Source organism: Borostomias antarcticus, assembly GCF_949987555.1.
Source record: "Borostomias antarcticus genome assembly, chromosome: 23".
Lineage (NCBI taxonomy): Eukaryota > Metazoa > Chordata > Actinopteri > Stomiiformes > Stomiidae > Borostomias > Borostomias antarcticus.
In genome coordinates, this window is record NC_140256.1 from 16,985,081 (window position 1) to 16,993,368 (window position 8,288).

The 8,288-nt window shown below is 48.4% G+C and overlaps 1 pseudogene across 1 annotated transcript; it reads right to left on the reverse strand.

The window, feature by feature from the left end:
• Positions 1 to 774: 774 nt before the first annotated feature.
• On the reverse strand, positions 775 to 4,509 carry LOC311324426 (nuclear factor 7, brain-like; annotated as a pseudogene). The gene is made up of 3 exons (XR_014631360.1): positions 4,260 to 4,509; positions 3,047 to 3,529; positions 775 to 800 (listed from the first exon to the last, which is right to left on the reverse strand). The product of XR_014631360.1 is annotated as a nuclear factor 7, brain-like (transcript).
• Between the last annotated feature and the right edge of the window lie 3,779 nt (positions 4,510 to 8,288).

Genomic DNA, 8,288 nt, shown 5'->3' on the forward strand with positions numbered 1-8,288 from the left:
TTTCATAACTTCAGGCGTAGTCTCCCACAGTCAAACCTTCAGGCGTCGTCTCCCACAGTCAAACCTTCAGGCGTAGTCTCCCAGTCAAACCTTCAGGCGTAGTCTCTCCCAGTCAAACCTTCAGGCGTCGTCTCCCACAGTCAAACCTTCAGGCGTAGTCTCCCACAGTCAAACCTTCAGGCGTAGTCTCCCACAGTCAAACCTTCAGGCGTAGTCTCCCACAGTCAAACCTTCAGGCGTAGTAGTCTCCCACGGTCAAACCTTCAGGCGTAGTCTCCCACAGTCAAACCTTCAGGCGTAGTCTCCCACAGTCAAACCTTCAGGCGTAGTAGTCTCCCACAGTCAAACCTTCAGGCGTAGTCTCCCACAGTCAAACCTTCAGGCGTCGTCTCCCACAGTCAAACCTTCAGGCGTAGTCTCCCACAGTCAAACCTTCAGGCGTAGTCTCTCACAGTCAAACCTTCAGGCGTAGTCTCCCACAGTCAAACCTTCAGGCGCAGTCTCCCACAGTCAAACCTTCAGGCGTAGTCTCCCACAGTCAAACCTTCAGGCGTAGTCTCCCACAGTCAAACCTTCAGGCGTAGTCTCCCACAGTCAAACCTTCAGGCGTAGTAGTCTCCCACAGTCAAACCTTCAGGCGTAGTCTCCCACAGTCAAACCTTCAGGCGTAGTCTCCCACAGTCAAACCTTCAGGCGTAGTCTCCCACAGTCAAACCTTTAGGCGTAGTCTCCCAGTCAAACCTTCAGGCGTAGTAGTCTCCCACAGTCAAACCTTCAGGCGTAGTCTCCCACGGTCAAACCTTCAGGCGTAGTCTCCCACAGTCAAACCTATCTCCACACTTCGTTTACGCTGTGCCAGCACTGGTGAAAGGTCTGGCTGTACTTATTACCATTTGGAGATGGGGAGAGGGGGATGCTGTGTTTCTTTAAACCAATCACAATCACCTTGGGTGGAGAGAGGACTTTGAAAATGGTAGGACAGTCGTAGACAGCATAAGGAGAGGAGTCTGGATTGAATCTGATTGGGCGGGAGAATCTCAGTTGCCATTATTTGGGCAGTAATAAACCCAATGTGAAGGCTTATCTCCCTAACCTACATCCGGTGAGTCAGACTACTTAGGCATGACTTCAAGCTTCACTTAATGCTGATAACTCCATAGGCCTACTGTACCAGTAGTGTACCAGGTGAGCCGTACCAGTAGTGTACCACGTGAGCCAAAAAGTTCATTTCTGACACTGTTCACAGTTATCTCACAATGGTGGAACTTGGCGTTGTTCCACAAACCATGTATTGAATTAATCAACATCAATGTCAACATTGTTTTTATGTGAAGCATGTTGAGTTTCCCTCATGTATGAAATGTGCTATACAAATAAAGCTGCCTTGCCTGTATAAGTAGCACTTCTACTGAATAAAAGAAATACATACTGTTTGCCCTATCTATGTGGTTGGATGAATAATCAAACCATGTCATTGACCGATTACTAGAAAATAAAAATGAAGTCTTGATGTTCAGTGAGGCAGGGTCTTATTGAAACACCTTCTAGGATGTGTCATACTGTATGTTCAAGATCTGTATCCAAGGGTGTAGTGGTGACTAAAGAAGTGGTTATACTGTAGTTGAAATGTTAGTTTTTAGATTAGTGGTGGGTATACTCCATATACTGTACCTCTATATACCCGACACTATACCACTATCATACACATTGAAATGCTCAACACAAACCATATTGTTTTATTTTGTAATCCAAAATTACCTGTAGTCATTTTAAAACCAGCAGGGATGTTAAGGCCACTTCAAGGACTGGATTTCCCCAGATTTGTAAATCTGCTTTAGTTTGCTTAAAGACTGCATGCTTGATGGACGTGGTTGACAAATCAACAGTGAGGCTAATACTGAAGATACTTTTATTTGGTTGAAGATAAAATAACCTTCAGAACATTATACAGTACATACAGTACATATCAAGTGGCTTACATGTTGAAGGCCTACATTCGCTACATTGCTGGTTAAGTGCATCTACTAAATAAGGTTTTGTTGGATAAGGATGTACAATGTTGTGTTTGAGGCACAATAATCTAAAAGTATTGATACAAGTGCTGCATATCAATTTCCACTTCTGATCGATTATCATATTTTTCACCATCATATCATTATCACAATAACCAGAACACTTCTCACTTGTACATATCAATAAACATAAAATGAAAAAAGCTAATATGTTTACAGACATTTGATTTGATTAAAGCTTTGTAAATAGGCCCAGAGTTGTTCCTGACCCTGGTTTGAGACAAACATGACATCAGTCCTCCTGCATGAAGCCCAATGACAGGCCAATCAGTACCAGCATACTGTCAGAGGGTCAACATCCATCCCCTCACAACAACCAATAGCAAAATAGGCTGAAACATCTTTCATATCATCGACAATGGTATGAATGAGTTTCATGTCATCGGCATTGTAGAAAGAAAGCTCATTGGACAAACAGTTGAGGTAAATACCAATCTTACGAGGCTTGTCCACAACAGTTATGCCTATTAATTTGTTCATATGGGAAATGTGATATGCTTCAGCTTCACAAATAAGGCATATTAGGCATCTCCCTTTCACCCCTAGTGCCCAGAAAGCCCCTTCTCCTACCTCCACCTCCCAGTAATGCTGCAGACCAGTAGATAAACCCTTAACCAGCATTTGGTCTGACAATTCTCTGGACCTAACCGCTGCATTAAGGGAATGGGAATATGAACACTGCATTCCTGATCTGGCGCCCCCAAAACTGTTTTTTGAATAGGTCCCGAAGAATGGGTCTGGGTGAGGTGTAATGGTGGGAATCGGAGTGCAAAACACACTGCGTTTGTCATGGGAGATGGTCAGACCTGTAGCCTTTGTTTCTAGTGCGAGTCGTTCTGGCAGGGGCTTGATAACCTGCAGCATCTCTTTCCACATGAAGAACTGCAGGTGACTTTCATAGGGGCCCAGGGAGAGAGGGCCAGGTACCACTTTTACATTACCTGCTCTGCATAAGAACGGTTCTCTTATCTTACTCCACTGCTGCAAAAACCCCTCAGACTCTGGGATGTCCCCAGCAGACCTCATCAGCTCCTCCTTCTCTTTCCCTGTTGAGAGGATCTGGCTCATAACCTCTAAATTCTCCTCCATCTCCGCTAGAGCCTTCTTCTCTTTCTCCCGTAGCTCCCTCTTAATCTCCCACTCTCTTTCTCTCAGAAACTGGTGCATCTCATCAAAGTGCTGATCTGGGTCATTAGTTGACAGGACTTTTCTCTGGTTTTGGCTATCTCTTCTTTCTGTCCTTTGGTCAGGCTCTCAATGGCAATGTTGTCAGCAGTGAGGCACTCAAAGGCCTTTTTAAATACCTGCCGTGTTGATTTGGCAGCCTCTTTGATTGGTTTAAATTTGTGCCCGCCATGTTTCTCTCCATCCCTGCATATGACGCAAACCAACTGTTGGTCGGTCTCACAAAACAGTTTCAATTTCTCTTCGTGTTCCAGACACACCCCGCCAGTTTCCTAAGGATGAAATAATGTATTACACAAGATTATTATATGTTTGTCATCAGCATTTCATGAACATTACATAGGCCTACAACATTGAAGACAGTGCTTGATGAAAATAATTTTGAGGTTAACCATCATTGAAATAAGCCCAAATAAGCCTAACGTTATGGTGAATGAATACATTCACATTAAATGCTCTTAGTCGATATTTTTGTAGTGTATTTTGACGAAATTACAGTTGAGCTAGCCCTTCAGTCCTGCTGTCGCATTACCCTCGCTCATGCCAGAAAACAGTCATTTCCTGCTCCATTCACTTTGCCGTCAAAATAAATCGGTGTCGGCCTAGTTAGGAGAGGCGCTCATATTTACAAGTGTCAGATAAACATGAAACTTCACTTCCCAAGCAAAAGGGTCTATTTAAAAAAATGCTGGGTTTTGAAGCCTCGGCGCTACATTTAATAACTTATTTAGACGCGTTCTGTCCGAGTTAAATAATTTTTCTAAGTCTCATTCTCTGGTGGTGGCCCAGTCCTAGATAATGTCAGTGTAGGGCATGAAAGTGCTGTTCTTTCTTATGTGGACTAACTATAAAGGGTCTATTTCGATCCTTGCAAAGTTCAGTCCAAAGCCTGGCCTACTCCACAAACAAACAACTGCGCACTTTTATGCCCCACCCTGGTAATAGCCTACCGCGTAACCCTCATAGGGCTGCATTTAGGCTACAAATTCGAAACAAACTCACCTTTTTCTTGTCCTCTTTAGCTTTCTCAGCTAGGTTCTGCAGGGTGTGATTTGTTGAGAGATTAATTTCTGAAGAAATGTCAGTCCGGCAGTTTGGACACAGGCTCTGCGATTTCAAACATTTAGTTGCACAATGTCTACAGAAAGAGTGACCACAGGAGAGGCTGACCGGGTCAGTGAAGATGGACAGACAGACAGAGCAGGTCAGTTCGTCCATGTATGAAGACGCCATGACTATGGTCGCTGTTGCTTGTAGGTAAGGCTGGAAGTGAAAGTCAGTGTCTGCCTGTGTGTTGCTACACCACTCTCGGGACACACGATCGCCACGCCCACACCACTCTCAGGACACACCACCGCCACGCCCACACCACTCTCAGAACACACGATCGCCACGCCCACACCACTCTCAGAACACACGATCGCCACGCCCACACCACTCTCAGAACACACGATCGCCACGCCCACACCACTCTCAGAACACACCACCGCCACGCCCACACCACTCTCAGGACACACCACCGCTACGCCCACACCACTCTCAGAACACACCACCGCCACGCCCACACCACTCTCAGAACACACCACCGCCACGCCCACACCACTCTCAGAACACACCACCGCCACGCCCACACCACTCTCAGAACACACGATCGCCACGCCCACACCACTCTCAGAACACACCACCGCCACGCCCACCGCCACGCTCAGGACACACCACCGCCACGCTCAGGACAGTGTAGGAGCGAACTGCTCCGATAGATGGCGGTAGGTTGCGCAATGACTTGGATCCAAGCCACCGTTGAAAGAAGAAGAAGAAGTAGTAAGAAGACAAGAGACGAGGATTTATATGTAATACCATAGAATCCAGGCTAAGAAAATGAAATTTTTCCTAATACAATCACTGTTTATCTGATTTGTTTGTCATAAATCCCATATTATTTTGTTTTACATGTATAGAAACATAAGATAATATTGTTTGCGAAAACAGAAAATCAATTTGACTCCTCATTCTAAAGAGCCATCATTCGGAAGAAAAAAAAAGTCATACTCACCGTCACACTGACAGTCCAAATCCTTAACCATTCGGCCACCGGGCAGTGTGGTAATCCTAGTAAAATAGGTGTATTTGAAGTGGAACAAATGTTAATTTTCCTTCGTATATCCCCCCAGTTATTCAGATCAGTTCTACAATGTTATGGGTTCTAGGTTGGCCCATTCTACACCCCTCCACCGAGTTTCGTGAAAATCACTCTGGTAGTTTTTGCCTGAGAGTGGTGTGGGCGTGGCCTCATTGTCCTGAGAGTGGTGTGGGCATGGCGATGGTGTGTCCTGAGAGTGGTGTAGCAACACTGTGTCTTGAGAAGGTAGGCCTGCAGGCAGATGCCTCTCGTTATTCATGGATGTAGACCATGGATGTATTAATAGAAAGTAGACGGTCTCTTCTTCTACTTTAAATTAATGGCGGGTCGCGGACCAACTAAAGGTGCATACCGCCACCTACCTTACCGGAGTGTACTACCTCAGGCGACACACACTTTAGGATACAAAAAAAAAAGAAAATATTAAAGGAATGAAGAAGGATTAAATCCTACGACCCAGCACCGTATCCTTAAGAAAGATAAATAGTACCCTATTACAGTCCCTCACACCCTCTCCTGAGCCCAACAACCCCTGCAAACCCCACCCCTGCCCAAGCTCACACAGCCTTCTGCGCAGAATAGATCTCTCAGAGTCATAGTTGCTACAGAACAGCAGGACATGCTCAACAGTCTCAGGAACTGCACAGGCCTCACAACTCTGAATCACACCTCGCCATCAAATAAAGAGTGGATCTCAGCCCAGTATGGCCAAACCTCAACCTAGCCCTAACCACATCCTCCCTCCTGCACCTCCCCCTGAACTCTTCACCAAAATAGATGGCTGAATGCCACGATAATGCCTCCCTGTAGACCCCGCATCCCACTCCCCCTGCCACGACCCCCTAACCGCCGACCTAATCAGACTTAGCCTCACCCCTCCCATATGAAACCCTCAGGACAGTGTCACCGCCCAGGCGCAGCGCAGCCTTCGCCAGTACATCAGCTCTTTCGTTTCCCCCAACACCAACATGAGCAGGGACCCAGCAGAACCTCACGTCCACACCAGCCCTCTGTAACCGCAGACCTTCTGACACTTGGACTCAACCTGAGAGACATGCACCCGCCACAGACACTTTTCATCAAACCACAGACCCAAGTACTTGAACTGCGACACCTGTTCCATAGGCAGCCCATACAGTGTGAGCTGCACATGTTCCAGTCGCCTCCTCCTAGTGAAAAACATGTAACAGGACTTAACTACAGACAACTTAAAGCCCCAGTCATAAGACCAGCTCTCCACCCGGCCAACAGCCGCCTGGAGACGGGACACCACATGCGTCACATTCCCCCCCTCTTCCAAATAGCTCCATCATCCGCATAGAGTGACGCCCCTATACCATCGGCAACCGTGGAGAAGACGTCATTAATCATGGCGTTGAACAAGACCGGACTAATGGCGCTGCCCTGAGGTATGCCGTTGGCAACCTCAAAGACATCCGACAGAGCGCTGCCAACCTGGACCCGGAAGGTCCGGCCAGAAAGAAAGTCCGACACCCAGTTAAAAAGCCGACCCCCGACACCAAGGCGGCGCAACTTAATCAGGAGCCCCTCCCTCCACATGGAGTCATAGGCCTTCTCCACATTAAAAAAGACTGCAGCCATGACCTCCTTATTACGCACAGCCTTCTCCGCTTCGTTGCTGACCCATACAAGAGCATCCATTGTAGACCTGCCCACCCGAAAACCATTCTGACATGTGCTCAGCAGCCCCCCATGCTCCAGGTAATAGGATAGCCGACGCACGATCACCCTCTCCATCCACTTACAGAGGTGGGACGTCAACGCAATCGGCCTGTAGTTTCCGCACCAGCTGCATCCTTACCCGGCTTCACAAACGTCAGGATCACTGCACTTTTCCAGACGGCTGGTAAAACGCCATCCCACCAGACCTTATTAAAAAGGCCTAAGACAAGCCCCAAACTCACAGCAGGCAAGTGCTTAAACATAATGTAGCACAGCCGATCCTGGCCTGGAGCCGTATAGCTACACCCATCCAAGGCCATCTTCAGCTCGTGCAGCGTGAAGTCAGCATCCATGGCGGAGCCATCATCCCCCATCCGTCCCGAAACATCCACACTCGCCCTCAGGACCTCCACCCGCCGCTGCGCATGCACAGCATCCAGGTGGCGCCCACCGGCAAACGCTCGACCCAGAAGATCCGCCTTGGCCTTGTCTGTGACCGCCAAACACTCCCCATCCACCAACACCAGAACACCAATATACCTCCACTGCCCACTCATCTTCTTAATCATGGCCCAAACATCCCCCAAGGCAACTTCCCTGCCCATGGACGAGCAGAACCCCCGCCAGGCAGCCCTCTTGGTGGACTTAATCACCCGCCGGGCCAGGGCTCTCTTTCTCTGGTAATCCTCCACAGCAATGCGGCTCCACCGAGACCTCAGCAGCCGGAACGCGCGATTACGCGCCCTCACCGCATCCCCACACTCCGCCGTCCACCACGGAACCACCTTACCCCTGCCACACCCCACACTCGTAGGGATAGCCGAAACAGCTGCCCCAACTAGCAACAACATCACCATCACAGCACAGCTGTCCACATCACCCTCCAACAACACCCCGCCAGCAGCCTCCTCACAACAGGTCCCAAACCTCCCCCAGTCCGCCTTAGGGAAGCACCACCGGACCACGCCGAGGCGCCCTGCACAGACAGAGCAAAGGCTAGAGTGCACAAGACGGGAAAATGATCGCTCCCCACAGAAGAGCCAGACAAAACAAACCAGTCACACACACCACTCAAACCACTAGAGACCAACGTAAGATCCAAACACGAAGTCACGTTCCTAGTGACATCCACCCTAGTCCCCCGGCCATCATTAAAACACGCCAGCGAGCGCTCCTCCAGCACCTCCTCCACAACCTCCCCATTTCCG